Source organism: Trachypithecus francoisi, unplaced genomic scaffold (genome assembly GCF_009764315.1).
Source record: "Trachypithecus francoisi isolate TF-2019V2 unplaced genomic scaffold, Tfra_2.0 Lachesis_group14, whole genome shotgun sequence".
Taxonomy (NCBI): Eukaryota; Metazoa; Chordata; class Mammalia; order Primates; family Cercopithecidae; genus Trachypithecus; species Trachypithecus francoisi.
Window position 1 is genome coordinate 28,563,455 of NW_022681459.1, and position 16,370 is coordinate 28,579,824.

A 16,370-nucleotide genomic window follows, 5' to 3' on the forward strand; every position below is an offset into this window, starting at 1 on the left:
TGGGAGGCGCCAGGTCAGTGAGGCCAGAGGATGTCATCCCCTCCCTCAGGGGCCCCAGCAAACCATGGGCAGTGTGGCTGTGGGCTGCATGACAGCCCTCTTCCAGGGAAGGGGGTGGCCACTGTGAGTGGAGATGCAATGACCTGATGACTGCTGAGAGCCAAGCAGTGCTCTAGCTCAGGGAGGAGCATCACCCAGCCTATGAGCCCTGCCCTGGCCAGAGGCCCCTCAGGGAGTCTGGTGTCTGCAAGGGAGGCTGCAAACCATTGAATGGGGTCATGGCTCAGATCCCAGTAGGGGCTGAACTATGTCCCCTAAAATTTCATCTGCTGAAGTCCTAACCCCCAGGATCTCAGAATGCAACCTTATTTGAAAACAGGTTAACTGCAGATGCCGTCAGTAAAGATCAAGTGGTCCTAGAGTAGGGTGGGCGGGCCCCCACCTATCAGGACTGGTGTTCTTATAAAAAGGAGAAATTTGGACACACCCACCCAGAGACTGGGATGATGCACCTGTATGCCAAGCAACACCCCAAATCACCAGCAAACCATGGGAAGCTGGAGAGAGGCCTGGAACAGCATCTCCTCTAGAGACTTCCGAGGGAGCACAGTCCTTCTGACACCTCGATTTGGAACTTCTGGCCTCCAGAGCTGTGAGACCAGAGACCTCTGCTGTTTAGGCTACTCAGGTGTGGTTCTTCGTGATGGCAGCCCCACAAAACTAATATAGGCCCTGGTAAGTGCTGAGCTCTTGGTATGCATAGACATTTTTGTGTATGAAAAAAGGAGGGCAGTACATTTTTATTCTGGCCGAAATTGCTATATTTTTGTAGCATCGTTAATCTTAGTTCACTGTCATGGAATAGGCCTCAGGGGCACTCCTGGCCAGGCATCGCCCAGGGATCCAGCTTTGGGCTGTGAAGTTCTTGTGACCACGGCCCCTCCTACCCAGTGATGGCCTCTTGGACCTCTGCTGTCCCTGCAGATCACTGCTGCGTCTGTGCCCGGGACACAGGACTGTGAATTGCCATTCATTTCCACATCCTGTTGATTTCCCTACAATGTGGTCTTCAGTGTGGAGACTGTCATTCCATCTCTGAAGGCGCTAGGCACTGCCAGCCCCCAGCCCAGTCCCCCACCAGTGGACACCATGCAAGGGGGCTGGCCACGTCACAGTCACATTCCCTGCCCGATATGGACCCTGCTGGTCACCGCTCACACCCACCCTGTGACAGGATCATGATGATTTAACCCAGTGAAACTGGTGAGGCACAGAGAGGCTAAGGACCGAAGAGCCAGGCTGGGTGCAGTGGCTCACAACCAAATTCCCAGCACTTTGGGGGGCCAAGATGGGCGGATCGTTTGAGGTCAGGAGTTCATGACCAACCTGGCCAACATGGTAAAACCTCATCTCTACTAAAAATACAAAACAAATTAGCTGGGCATGGTGGGACTTGCTGTAATACCAGCTACTTGGGAGGCTGAGGTGGGAGGATCGCTTGAACCTGGGAGGCCGAGGTTGCAGTGAGCAGATATCTCACCACTGCACTCCAGCCTGGGCAACAGAGTGAGACTCCATCTCAAACAAACAAAAAAGAAAGAGCCAGGTCACACGGACAATGAGAGGGTGGAGTTCCACTCCAGGGTGTACCTGCTGCTCCTGTGCTCTGCTGGGAGGCACACACCCCAGGTAAGAACCCTGCTTGTCTACAGCACTTCACCATTGCCTTTGTCCTGTTAATCCAGGGAAGCATTTAAATGCTTGATCTCTCCTACTGTGACTGGAGAGGCCATGGGAGAGCATGCTGGCTCTAGACGGCTCCAGGTGCTGCAGGTGCTTCCAGGTGGCCAGAAACTTCATCAGCACACAGAGGCGCTGGTGCTTTCCATATAGTCAGTGTGCCAGAGCAGGAGGCGGGCACTGGGGCTTCTGGACTTCACCTCTTTACCAAGCTGCACACTGTAACGCTCCCTGATGTGCAGCTGAGGAAAGATCTCCACCCGGCGGCTGTGACCAAGGCCCGAGCAGCAGCATCTTTTCCAGCCCTGGCCCCGGCCTCGGCCTCTGTGCTTGGATGCTGCGTGGGACATTCATTCACCCTCAGGGCTTAGCGCTCAGAACACAAGAACCCTGTCCTTGAAGTTTGCATGCGCAGGCACCTCTGGTCCTTCCCAGGGTGGCTGGTGAGGGGCGTGCAGGCGGGGGATGCTGCTTTGACGGAGGGTGGAGGGTCCCCTGAGTTGGCCCAAACTGCTCATGTTCCTCTGTCAGGCTTCTCTGAGGCCTTTCTTTGTGACTTCCTTGAAGCAGTAGGCCGGTCCAGGCCCTGTTGTGAAAGACATTCCTAGTGAAGCCAAATGTCATATCACGCTGCCAAGTCTGAGATTCAAATTCCTCCCCTCACTCCTCAGCATCTGTCCCTGGGCTCTCGGGAAGAGAAGTGGTTCGGGGATAGGTGATCCTGACGATGATCTGGCATTAATATTTCTAATGCCAAGGTTTTGAAAAATATTTTTAAGTTTCTAAATATCTTCTGTAAAGCTGAGCCTGTGCTCAAGGGAAGTCATGACAATGACTTAGCAAAGAGGTGCTCAGGATTTTTTTTTTTTAATGCGTAAAGTCGATTTTTGTTTGGGAGAGGATCACGGGTGGAAAGGAGAGCTTGCAGAAAGCTGTTGACCTTCCTTCTTTGGGTTTTCCGCACCTAACGAGGGGAGACGTGACATTTGTCAGGTGCGGCTCAGGCATGAAGCTAAGCAGGACAGTTCAGCGCGTTCAGATCATGTACCTGAGAGCATGTCCCTGGGCTATAACAGCAGTGCATCTGTGAGGTCTGATACCCGAACCACACATGGCTATTAATTCAAATCACATGGAGTTCAAAGTCCAGTCCCTTGGTCACGGTAATCACATTTCAGAGCCACACAGGTGGTACTGGATGGCACTGTTATGGCAGAGCCTTCCAGTGACCAAGCCGCTCTGAGCTGCCCCCATGCCAGCCTCCCCTGGAATCTGTTAGCAATGCTGATTCTCAGGCCTAGCCCAGACCTGATAGATCAGACTCTCCGGCAGGGTTGGGGGAACTGCCATCCCGTCTCCACAGCTCTCCCAGGATTTGGATGCAGCTCGAGTTTGAGGACCACTCTCTGAGTCATCTGGAGAGCATGCTGATAACTCAGTTTCATTTCTGTGGCCAGATCAAGTAGTTTCATTTCTCTCCCTGTTTGTTGGTGACGGAGCAGGGGAGGGAGTGGTTCACACGCCACATAAAAGTGAAGTAGAGGAAAGGGAAGAGACGATTTCTCCATCCTGGACGTGCAGCGGTAAGAACGGGCCCAGTGCAGGGAGGGCTGCTTTGTGTCTGATGCACAGCAGATGCGCGTTTAAAAAATATTTCCCTAGTGACATGACATCTGCTTGGTGAACATGGCATGTGCTGGGAGTCAGGAGCCGTAAAGATAAGATTCTGATGCTGCCTCTGGTGTGAGGCGCAGAAAGGGCCCATGTTGCCTCCAGCCCACAGTAGCTCTGTACACAGAGAGACTCGGGAGGGGAAGTGGCTGGCCCTGGGGACAGGGTGGCCTCCATCCTGATCTGGCCAAAGTTGGGTGAACACAAAAGGGTGGTTTTTAGGACAGCTTTGCTCAGCGTTCTACAAAGTCTGGGGGTTGAATAAGGAGCGTTGTGCCCCAAAAGCTGTCTCGGAGGGCTTCAAGTGTTCCTTCTTTTGTGGTATTTGTGATGCTCTGACATGACCTTGGTGACGATCATATGCTGGGAAATTGGCTGTCATGGGGCAGGGTGGGGCAGGGCAGAGGGTGGTGCCTGATTTCTAGACTTTGCGGATTCTCTTCTGTTCTCATGGTGTGAATGTTCCCACCGTGGCCAGTTCCCAGCCAGTAGGGGCCAACTCCAGTACTCTGGACCACTGCACCCTGGATCGCCTGCACTCTGGGGGCTGAAGTCCATTTTATCATTGATACAGAGTGGAAAGGAGACATGATGGTATCAATGACACCTTTTTTTTTCCTTTTTTTTCTTTCTTTTTTTTTTTTTTTGAGACAAGGTCTCGCTCTGTTCCCCAGGCTGGAGTGCAGTGGTGTGATCATGGCTGACTGCAGTCTCAAGCTCCTGGACTCAAAGGATCCTCCCACCTCAGCCTCCCAAGTAGCTGGAACTACAGGTGGGCACCACCACACCTGGTTCATTTTATTTTATTTTTTATTTTTGTAGAGACAAGGGCTCTCTATGTTGCCCAGGCTGGTCTCAAACTCACTTGCTCAAGAAGTCCTTACGCCTCAACCTCCCAAAGCACTAGGATTACAGGCGTGAGCCACCCCATTCGGCTTTAATGACACCTTTTGAACACTGTTCTTTCTTATTTTGTATTTAGAATGTTGTCTGTAGCAGTTTAAAAAGATCAGCATTCCAAGCTATCTTTCCTCACACCCTCTCCTCCTTTTACTCTGCTCTACTTCCCACTCCCATCCCACCCTCTGAAGCACTTTTGACTCCCTTCGGATGTGCAATTTTTTTTTCTTTCTTTTTTTTTTTTTTTTTTTCTTTTTTGAGACAGGGTCTTCCTGCTCTGTTTCCCAGGCTGGAGTGCAATGGTACTGTAGCAGGACAAGCTGCAGACAAAACTCCTCAGACACAGGATTAAAGAAGGAAGAGGTTTTTTATTCGGCCGGGAGCGTCGGCAGACTCGCATATTAAGAGCCGAACTCCTTGAAAAAGAAATACTTGGCCTTTTTAAAGGCTTACAACTTTAAAGGGTCCACATGAAAGGGTCGTGATACATTGAGCAAGCGTGGGAAACGTGACTGGGGGCTACATGCATCAGCTAACAGAACAAAAAGTTTTACAATGCTTTCTTCATATAGTGTCTGGAATCTACAGATAACACAAGTAGTTTAGGTAAGGGGTTGATGTTATTATTACTACTTTTTTTAACTACTAGGGCCAGGTGGTGGTGTCAAGGTTGTCGGCTATTTATCTTACTTTTGTTTCTTTCTCTCTTTCCTCCTGTCTTGTGAACTAGGCAAGGTGGGGGGGAGGAGGGCAGCAGGAGTAGTAGTGGTCTCCTTCCTTATCCCTCGCTTTGAGAATTTTCACTAATTAGTGGGAGTACTCACTTTTATTTTTACTTTTTGAGTCTCTTTTCAAGACAGAGTGATAGTGTTTTATGTAATACACTTATGCTGAAGTTTTCTGATGAACCATGATAGCTACAAAACCTTTTATCATTTGAAGCAGCAAGTGTAACACACAGGGGAGCAGCAAGCAAGTTTCTATTACTAGTAATATGTTTATAATGAGGGTTTTAAATTTTTATAGCTGGAAACTATTTTCTAAATGAAGACCTAGGATCAAATCTGTGTTAAACCCGTACATTGCTAATTTTTCTTTCTTTTTTTAACACTTAGTCTTTCTTTCTCTTTTGCTCTTTCCCAGTTTTGTTCCTTGGTTACAGTTAACATACACCTTGGTGGCCACTTTTATAGACTAGGTGGTATTCAAAGCTGCAGCTTCTGCTTGATGTTACCCTGGGCTTGCTTAACAAATGAAGTATTCACTATATACTGATTTTCAGCAGCCTCAGGGTTAAATGGGGTGTAAAGCCAGAATGCTTTATAGAGGCTTTTTTAAAACTGACTTAGGCTTTTGTCAGCTCCTTGAAGCACTCCCGAAATCTTTTCTTATATTACTTGCTTTTCTCTACCAACTCTTAGCTTCTGCAGAAGTTCTTCTCAGTACCTCTGCAAACGCTGAAGCTGAGTTGCATTCTCTGGGTGTTTTTTTCCCTTTTTCCTAGAGTTTAAAAAGCTCTTTTCTTTATATAATTCTCCATGCACTTGGAGGGTTAAACAGGCATTATACCGAGAGTCAGTGTAAATGTTTACAGTCTTACCTTCACTGAGTTCTAAGGCCCGAATTAAAGCAATGAGCTCAGCTTAAAGACAGTGTCCAGGGTTACCACCGCATATTCTGCACATCTCTCTTCTTGTGGGTTGATGAAACTGTTCCCGTCTACGTGTAGCTCCTAGTCTATTGATGCCCAAGGCTGGTCCCAGAGGTCAGGTCTGCTAGAGTACACTTGAGTCCAACACCTCTACACAGTCATGCTGGACAGGGCTCTGGCTGCCGGGAGCAAGGCAGCGGGTTCAGGGTGTCTCCAGTTTAGTAGATCAATGGTTGAAAAGGGCTGAGAGATGAAAGTCTGTTGCTCCCACAGATGTAGGCCTGGTCATTATAATAGACAGGTCCTTGCCTCTCCCTGAGAGGCATTTGCATAGCTCGAGCAAGACCAGATCTGAGATGGCCCACTTGACTATCTTGACTTCCTTCCTTGGCGTCTCGAGGCTCCGATCCTCCCCTTCGAGGGGAGACCTGGGGCGTGTTAGCTCCTGAATCTCGTTTCTGAGGGGGTTGTTGGCCTCGGTAAAGCGGGGTAGGCTGGGACACATGGAGAAAGAATTTCTATTATCTCTGGCAGCTCCTGCAAAACTGGCTTCTCTTGCTATTTCTGGGACTCCCTTTTTAAACTCTGTGTCTGCTGGCGAAGCTGCTCTTACTTTTACTTTTGGCTTTTTCTGCAATAAGCTGTTAAACGGCTAAATTTATGCTGATTTTGTCTATACTATATTTAACCATGAGTCAATATAAAGGAATTGATCTAGGTACACTGGCTGTCCTCCGACCCGTCACCACCTTAAATACATGGCCAGTTGTTCTCTGTCTATAGTTCCTTCAGTGGGCCACCCAACACCAAAAGAGGGCAGTTCTAATTCACACAGAGATCTTAACCTCTAAGGGGTTAACTTAACTCTATCATCTCCTGCAAAACCTTTCTTAAGGTTCTGTAACATGCATTTTAATAGAGTAAGTTTTGATGATTTGATGACTTTCCTTTTTTCTTTTTGAAATGTTTTAACAGAGTTCCTAGCGGAGTGGGCTTACTTTGTGGCTGCCCTATTTTTCTCTTGAGACAAAACAACATTCACACTATAAGAAGGACAGGGTGAAAGATCACTCACTCGTCTAATTTACACTAAATCAGAATCAAAACTAAAACCAAAGTGCTGTTAAAGGCACACCTGTTCGTCAAGCAATTTCAGCCAAGTCAAAATCAGAACCAAAACCAAAGTGCCAATAAAGGCACGCCTGTTACCAAGCAATTCAAGTCAAAAACAAAACTAAACCAAAATATCAAGCAATTAATTCAAGTCAAGTCAAAAAAAAAGCCAAAGTGCCGGTACAGGCACGCCATGGGTCATCAGGCCACGCTTCCACTCAAATGGAGTGGGCAAGTTCCAAAGACCAGTCTTACCAAGTTTCAGATGTCCGGACTTAAAGCGCCAGCTCCTTCCCAGTGTTCAGCCACTGTGTTGATCCTCCACGGGGCCTGCTGTGCACTGCTCTGACGAGGCGTTCCACTGGGGCAAATGCCTACCCAGGAGCGCTCTCAGGATCCACATGGCTCAAGCTGGCCAGAGTCTCAGACTCCCAAGGCCAAGGCCAAGGCTAAGGGAGGACAGGACAATTGTCTCTCTCACTCTTGAACAAGAGAGAGCTCCTGGATTCACCAGGAGAGCAAATTTGACTAGCTTGGACTTCTGCAAGGTAATTTGTTGTGATTGCATATTCACAAGACTAATACAATCTTAACATAATTTATTTATATTAAGGGGGTTAAATAAATCCATGGATATGTTCTTGAGTGAAATTTTATTTTATTTTTTTTTTTTTTTTTTTTTTTTTTTTTTTTTTTTTTTGAGGCAGAGTCTCGCTCTGTCGCCCAGACTGGAATGCAGTGGCGCAATCTCGGCTCACTGCAAGCTCCGCCTCCCGGGTTCACGCCATTCTCCTGCCTCAGCCTCCAGAGTAGCTGGGACTACAGGCGCCCGCCACCTCGCCCGCTAGTTTTTTGTATTTTAGTAGAGACGGGGTTTCACCATGTTAGCCAGGATGGTCTCGATCTCCTGACCTCGTGATCCGCCCGTCTCGGCCTCCCAAGTGCTGGGATTACAGGCTTGAGCCACCGCGCCCGGCCGTGAAATTTTATTTAAGAAAAAAAAAAAAAAAAACAGCAGAGACCTTTTCCATGGGATCATATTTTCTTTTGACACTCCTGGGAGGCAGGCAGGACCATGTTAAGTGGCTGTTTTGCAGTGAATGATTCTATGGGGAAACCCGAATAAGATGGTAATGTTGTAGGAAGGTGTCTGATTCAGAACCTGTCAATGGCTAAAACTGGAAGACGCAAAGCAGCCTGCTAGTGTGGGAGCTGCAATAAACCAAATCCCTTTTTTTATTCTCAATCAGAAAGAGGGACTTTCCAAGCTTGATCCTCTAAGAAAACAGGATCCCCTCCTATTTTCTTACCAGTTTTCAATGTATCCAGAATGCATACTTCTCAGTCTTCAGACTCCTGGCCTGGTCACCCCTTGAAAATATTTGGCAGCTCCCTGGTTTAACAGTTGCCTCGAAGTTGACAGCAACTCCAAATCTTGCAGCTCAGCAGTACAGAGTCATTCGTTCCACGAAGAGCTGACCATTCCAACTCACCTGACCTCGCCTCTCCTCTGGGTCCACCGCATCTTATCAAGGCCTTGCTGTCCTTCCTTGGATCTGTCACCCCCAACCTGGCCCTCGGTAGCTCCCTCCTGGATTCTGGCCTCACCTCGTTCCTCATCTTTGTCTTAACTCTTAACTTGGGTGTCCCCTGCACCCTGACAGCCACGTCGTCTTCTCCCTTCTCCTCTTCTCTCACCAGCTGTCTTCTTGGTTTTTCAGTTCCTCTCTCTCAAGACCTGCACTTTCTCTTCAAGTCAAGGTCCACAGCTCCCGTGCTCTGCATTTGTACCAGGCTCTGGAAGCTCCCACGTGGTGACCGAGCCCTGGAGAGGAAACCACAGTGCAGTGGCTGCTGAAAGCAGAGGCCTGCATCCCCAAGCCTCCTAAGCCCCCCACTTCCATTCTCTCCTGCCTGTGTGCATAGTCCGAGTCCCGCCTGTCCGTGTGTCACCTGGCTCTTCTGTGTCGTCTCCGTGAGCCTGCAGGGGCACCCAGCCAGCCCACGGGCTCCCGAGACAGTCCACTTGCGCAGACACACTGTAGCCATTTCTGAAGATTGCGTAGGGGAGACAGATGGTTCACCAGGCACACACCACACAACCTGAAACCTACATTCCTTTTTCTACAGGCCTGTGTCAGAAAATCCTCCCTAAACTGCAATGGGGAGGGGGACTGAGGCACTTCTCATCCCCTACATGTCACCCCACTGCTCACTCCTGCCTCCGACCTTCACACATGGTCACTCCTGCAACTTTTCACCCCTTTATTTTGCAGAACAATCTGTGTCCAGCTCCTGTCCTCTCAAACTTAATAATCAGCTCATGATATGCTTAGCAAGACCTGCCCTTCATGAAAATGACGGTGAGGGTGGCGACGGTTTTAAACATGTTTTAAAAAGAACATGAGATAAAGAATATTGGACTTCACAAAAGGATCCTCCTTTCCCTTGTTCTTTCTTCCCATGGAGAGGAAGAAGTTGAGGCTGAGTTATCACCTCCCATCAGTACTCAGTTTTGTTCCTGGACCCCTGACTTCGTCACCAAAGGCAGCTGGCTCCAGCTCTCAGCCTTTGAAGGATATTGTGACTGGGGATTCAGAGTCCCAGGCTCCCTCCCACACAGACAGGTAGTGAGGCCACCTGAGATCTCAGCTGCTAGGGTGCGTGCCACCAGGCACACTGTGCTGCTGGGTCCTGGCCAGGCCCTCCTGTATCCCCTGAGAAAGTCTCCACAGGGCTGGGAGCTGTTTGTGCCATCTCTCAGTGATCCCATAAAATTGCTGCCTAGCCCTTCTGGTTTCACAGATTTCACATCAGAAAACTTTCTATGAACCCAGGGCTAGTTCTGAAAACAGGAAGTGCTTTCAGCCCTCGTGGGAGGAGGGGGGTGCAGGAGGCCTGTGGAGCTGGACCTCTGGGAGCCAGGCTGGAGAACAGGGACTGAAGGCTGAGTGGCCGCGGGGCCATTCACACAACCATGGTCTTTCCTGCGAGTGAGTGGGGACCCTGGGTGGGGCTGCTGAGCCCAGGAACGGCTGGCTCTGCTGGAAGATCCGCCCGTCTGAGGCTGCGGGGGGAGGATGCAAGACAGGGCAGAAGCTCATCAGGAAAGGTTGAGACAGAGGGCCCGAATGAAGATTCCACTGCAGAGGGAGCAGTCCGGGTCAGCACAGGGTGACATGTGGGGATGGGGCTGGCCGGGGCATGAGGCAGGTTTTTGAGCCCAGCAGTGTAAGCAGTCTCTGTCCCAAGGGAGGAAAGCTGCTGAGAGCTTTCCTCTCAGGTGGGAGTGTGGGGCTGGCCTCAGGGCTTCTGGAAGGGGTATTCCTGAGAAGTGAGGTGCTGCTCTGGGACTGTGGTGCCCCAGGAGCCTTTCCTGCAGGGCACTCTCAGCAGCCACCTTTGGTAGAAGCCAGGATCACCCTGCATGGGGGATGATGCTGCACCCAGCACAGAGCCTTGTAGTCAGTCACTCTCCTCTCTCCACAACTGCAAGTACCTCCCTGCCTGCCACCCCACCCCACCCCCGCCCCCACCGTGGCTGTGCATCTAGCAGGGGACAGTACCATCAGCAAAGTCTGGGAACTTCCAGGGAGCCCGCATCCCCCTCAGCCTGCCTTTAGCCAGAATATATTCCAAGCTCTGCTCTCTAATTTGGAAAGCCAATGTTTGTATTTGGAGATTGTGTTGCTAGACTCGACAAGGGTAACAAAGCAACAGGAAGTGTTCCCCAGAACTCGGGCGCCGACTTGCGTGGCTCAAAGCTGGGTGGTCGTCCATCCCACTATGGCGGGTGGATAAAGGTTCTTTTCCTGGACTATGCCATTCCAGCCAGAGCAAGGGATAAGTCTGTGATAGCCGTAAGTCAGGAACCACTACCAAGGTCAAAGACCCTCAAATTAATTGTTGGAACCTGCAGCTCTAACTCTTCCAGCAAAGCTACTTCTGTGAAAGCTGTGAAGAGCAGAGGAAATGGGACAGGAGAGGAACTGAATCCTGCAATTGTATCGCTAGGAGCCCCCAAAGTACGATGATGGTCCTCAGGCCAGCATGGGGGTGCATTGGCACCATGTAAGGAAAGGGGCCCTCACATGGCATAGTTGGGATGGGGCAGTGTGGGGATGTTCAGAGATAAAAGTTTCCCGTGAGCTCTGTTTCAGCAAATAGCGATGACCACTTTGGCAACTTCACAATCTTGCCTTCCTGCACGTGGACATTTTTCTTCATGCATGTGCCTCTTGCAAATGGTTCCATTGTTTGTTTAATTGTATTTCGTGAGTGGAGAAGAGTTGGAAGCAAAAATCATGACTGTTCATGAGAAATGTAAGTCTGTGGTAATACTGCCTTTAGGGAAATCAAGAGCAGATCTAAAGGGATGTGAACAGCATCAGGATGGTCATATAGGAGGCAGAATCGTTCCCCCTAGACCCCGGCCATGCCGGTTGTGTTTATGGTAGGAGTGATTACGGCAGCCTATGTGTGTGTGGGCATAAGAATACTTATTCTATGGATCTTAAGGTAACTATGTGTTGGAAAATGTATGGCGTGGAATTCAGTAAGGGAATGCCCACGGTTTGTGTGGTTCCTGGAGTTAGAAATGGGTGGCAGATCCAGCAAGAGGCAAGATTTCCAAATGGACTGCTGAGTCATTCTTAGGGTGGGTTAGGAGAAAATGTGTTTTGGTCTAAAGGAGGGAGGAAGAAGTCAAAAACGAGTAAATTATAAAACGTGGTTGCAGGATTGAAATCTGATCCTTAAAAGGAGAGAATAGCCATGAGTATAATGTTTAAAAATGCACACAAAGAAAACCACTGTAGCGGAAGTCACAAGAAGTTCAATCATTATCTGGTCTCATCATCGGGAGTGGAAGCTGCCCGCTCCAGAAGCGGTCTGCTTGGTCCACAGCTCTTAGTTTTTGCATCTGTAGGTTTTGTGGTTAGTCCTGGTTTGAGGTCATTGGAGCCATCCCGTTGGTCTGGGTTTGTTGCCTGTTTCTACTGACTCGTGAGCACTTGGGTCCACACCTTGGATCTTGACCATCCTGGCATTTGTTCGGGGGACCTGAAATGGCTCCTTCCAAAGAGGTCTGAAGAGTTTTTGCCTTGAAGTCTCTTCCAGCGTACCCAGACCAAGCTGGAGGTCAGAAAAAGTTTGGCTGGCATTTCCTCTGACTGCCATTTCCTTTCAGCACAAGACTTCATGTGTGAGGCTAATCCTTGACAATGCTTTACTGTGTACATGAAATGGAGCAGAGCCAGGCCTTGCTGAAGTTACTCCTGGTCATGTACAGCATCCCGTTATGATCTCATGGGGCGCCGGACTAAGTGAGCACTCAGAGACGGTCACACCAATAGCCTATTGTATCCTCGACCTAGGAGTTAAGGAGTAATCTTCTGCTTACAGATAGAGTTTGGCCATACAAGACTGCATGGCCAATAAAGCTGGTGGCAAAACTCAAGGCCCAGAGAGATGGAGGGCTTTTTATAGTTAGGGAATTTCAGTTTCGTTTTGTGACTGATTTTGTATTTTGCGAACACTGAGGGCGATTCAGACACAGTGAAGTGTCTGTGTTGGAATAAGGACCCTCCAGGACAGTAATTCCACAATCTTTTGACAGGAAGACAGGTATTATCCATGCTGAGAACAGAAAGTCTAGCAAGAGGTAGACTTGCAGTCGTGAACTCATGGCTCTGAATCCTGTCTCACCTTCACAGTCTTGCCTGGGTTATATTGGTTGCAGATGAGATATGACTCTTTCACTTCCTAGGCCAATTCCAGAAAATTTCCTGACCAATATGCATTGCATGTAACATTTAATTTACCTTTTCCATGATGCAAACAATTATGGAGTAATTTAGCTAGAAAGGCTCATGGCACTCACGGGCAGGTGTCCTGAGATGACCAGATTCCACCTTTATCGAGAAAGCATTTTTGAGATTGCCAACATTACTTGCCAGAAATTTGCATTGATTATTATGAGTCAATTATAAATGGATCCAATTTTTTTTCCTGAAAGTTTGATGGGTAGATATCAATTACTATTTTAGAACTATAATATAGTATTTAAAGCTACTTTCTAATATGAAGTCAATAAGGACATTGCCCTTGACTTCTGGGATGGCTTCTCAACTAAAAGCTTCTACTTTAGTATCTGGTACCTCCTCTGGGTACTGGGTAGCTTCTAATAAGTTACTGATCCCTTACTTTGATGTGGACAATCACATGCTTCCATAGCATCCCCAAATCATAAGCAGCTCCAAATGCCCATCTCATCTATTCTTGGTATAAATGTTTTTTTTTTATCTCTTAAAATAATGTGACTTGGAGTCAGGACTACAGCTTATCCACTGGGTTATATCTCACATTAGGAGATAGAACATTTTGATGGGTGAATGACAGTTTCCTATACAGGAAATGCTTTTGCCATTTTTATGGTTTTTTCCTCCACAGCCTTTATTAAGCTCCTACTCTATGCCAGGTACTTTGAGCTGCAGGTACAGCTGTGAAAAAAACAGGTACAAATCCCTGCCCCCCGGGGGCCTTATTGCAGCCGGGGAGAGACGAAACAGGCAGAATCCATCAGGAAAGGTATCGTGCAGATGTTGGGAATGCAGCTTTTGACTGTTGCCTCCCCCATCAGATCCTCAGCTCTACAAATGGTGGCAATGTCTCCTGGCTGCGTATCCAGAGCCCGGCACACAGCAGGCACTCAATGAATGTTTACAGAGTGGAGGAAGGCTTACACTGACTCAGGAACTGTGGCTCAGAGAGGGCAAGGGACCCAACCAGGGGAGCCACGGAGCTTAGGCAGATAAATTGGGTGTGGCAAGAGGGGTGTCTGCCAGGCCCAGGAGCCCTGGCTGTCACCCATGCACGATGTGACTTTGGGTGAGCCACACCCTCTCTGTGCCTTGTTGGGAGTAGGCGCTGGAAAGCAGTGGTGGGAGTGGTCATTAGCATGACCGTGTCCTGGAAGCTGAAGCCGATACGGGCCATGGCCTTCCAGGCTCCAGGCAGCCCGAGGCCCTTTGGAATTCTGCGGCTTCCCCTCTAGCTGCTCTGGCCACAGATCTTCCTGCTCTCTCCAGCTCCCCTCTGTCCCTCAATCCACAGCCAGCCATTAGCTGACTTGTTGACCATGACTTCAAAGCATCCAGAATCCATTCGGCTCTCACCACCCCGATTGCCATTGTTTCCCAAAGGGTGTTGTCCCCAGGCTTGTCTTTTAGAGCCCCCCAGGAGAAAAGAGGACTTTAAAGACAGAAAGAGAGCAAGGCACCAAACCTCAAGCAGGCCTTGCTTTCCCAGACTCTCGAACTTAAAACACACACACACACACACACACACACACAGAGGCAGGCAGGCATCCTCCCAGCCGGGCCTTGGTGGCTGTGCCGCAGCCCCTCCTCAACAGCAGGCAGGAGCCAGCCCTGGGACAGGCTCCACACACTCACTAAGCACCACCTCCTGCACAGCCCAGTCCCTGCTCTCAGCCTGAGCAGGCCCAGCAGCCCTGCCCTCCCAAGAAAGGGGGTGGTGAGAAGCCGAGCGTCCCCTCCGCAGAGACCAGCACCACACATGACAGTGCTGGTACCAGCACCCAGTCTTTGAGCCACAAGTGTCTGGCATGCTGATGAGCCTTTATATAAGTAATTGTATGGAACCCTCCCACATCCTCAGGAGGAACAGTCAGCCCCATTTTCTAGATGTGGAAACTGACACCCAGAGAGATTTCAGCACATGCCCCGGGTCCCATGCACAGCCCTTGTGCTGGATGGCCCCAACCCTGCTTTCTAATTCTTTATCCTAAATCCAGGTTGCAGGCCTTATCTTAGGGAGATGGTGCTGTACCCTGCCTGTAAAGGACAGTCTGCCTGGGTCTAGCCCCGCCCTGCCCCTCGCTGGGTGGAGCCTCCTTAGAGGCTCGTGCATGGCTTTGGGATTCCAGGCAGCAGGACAGGTCTGGGCTGCTGAGCAGGGACAGCAAAGGACCGGACAGCAGACCCCACGATGATGACTGGGCTCCATCCTACGTGCACCTTATAAGAGCCACATGGAAGCACGTCCATCTGAGAGGCTGGAGAAGGAGGGAGCTGTCTGCAGGTCCCTCCAGGTCGGGGGTTGTCCCGGGGCTAGCTTCCCACTCCCCCAGGCTGCCATGCTGAAAGCCAGCAGGTGTCTCAGGTAGCAGATGTGCAGTTTGCTCGAGGGAGAAACTCTGGACGCATGAGATCCAGTAGTACAGAGCCTGAGTCCTGTGGCCTGGCCCAGCTGTCCCAAAGCCCCAGGACTCTGACCATGTGTAAACCTTATCTCTTCTTCATGCCCTCCCTGGTCCAGGGTTGTGTCCTTTATTGTACTTGGTCTCCTTATCCTCAAGGATGCCCATCACGCCACTCTCCAGCTCAGAACCCTCCAAAGGCCTCCCTCACACCCACGTGCAATGCAAGGCCTCTGCCCACATCTTGCAAGCTTTGATCCTCCATCTTTTTCCCCAGTCACACTGACCATCTTCCTATTCACGGAGCTCATTCCGACCTCAGGACCTTTGCACGTGCATTTCCTCTGTTGGGGAGACTGGTCCCCAGTTCCTCCAAGCCTTGCTCCTCTGCCCATTCCCGGGCACACCCTCCAGTGGGCACCCAAGTTACCCTCACCCCAGATCTCAAACCCACCACCTGTCTTTCTCCAGACACTCCATCATCACCTGGAGTCCCTTGTTGGTTGGTGTATTTGTTTTGGCATTTCCCTGCTAGGATGGTGTGCCTAGGGTGAGGGCTTGGTCTGACTTGGTCACCATGATATCCACGAGGTGGAAAGTGCCTGGCACGTTCAGACTCGTACCCTTGTATGAGTCTGCTCAGGCTGCCATGGCAAAACACCACAGATAGGGTGGCTTAGACAACACACATTGGTTCTCTCACAGCCCTGGAGGCTGGAAGTCCCAGATCAAGGTGTCGTGTCCACAGAGCTGGTTCCTTCTGGAGTTCCTGGGGGAATCTGTGCTCTCCTTCCAGCTCCTGGTGGCTATGGCAGAGGCCTTGGCATTCCCTGGCCTGGGCTGCAGCCCTGCAGTCTCTGCCTCTGTCTTCACAGGTTCTTCTCCCTGTGTGTCTCTGTGTCCCAAATCTCCCTCCACCTGTCTCTGATAAGGACACCTGCAATGAGATTTAGGGCCCATTCTAAATCCAGGATGATCTCATCTCAAAAATCTTCACCTTAATTATATCTGCAAAGAGTCTTTTTCCAAAAAAAGTCATGTTCCCAGGTTCCAGGTGAACATAAATTTTGGGGG

General features: G+C 49.7%; 1 protein-coding gene and 1 long non-coding RNA gene across 4 annotated transcripts in view; one reads left to right on the top strand and one right to left on the bottom strand.

The window, feature by feature from the left end:
* Nucleotides 1-3,182: 3,182 nt before the first annotated feature.
* The window catches only part of MX2 (MX dynamin like GTPase 2), a 44,633-nt gene continuing 31,445 nt past the window's right edge, over nt 3,183-16,370 (top strand). The window contains exon 1 of one of the 3 annotated variants that reach the window (XM_033232522.1): nt 3,183-3,323. The gene's annotated coding sequence lies outside the window, so the exon portion shown is untranslated. Of the gene's footprint in view, nt 3,324-4,123; nt 4,184-10,101; nt 10,239-16,370 lie in introns of those variants that run through there. The other 2 variants (XM_033232523.1, XM_033232524.1) reach the window with 2 other exon arrangements.
* On the bottom strand, nt 5,155-7,576 carry LOC117095812. The gene is made up of 2 exons (XR_004442191.1): nt 7,331-7,576; nt 5,155-6,456 (listed from the first exon to the last, which is right to left on the bottom strand). It is a non-coding gene; the product is annotated as an uncharacterized LOC117095812 (long non-coding RNA).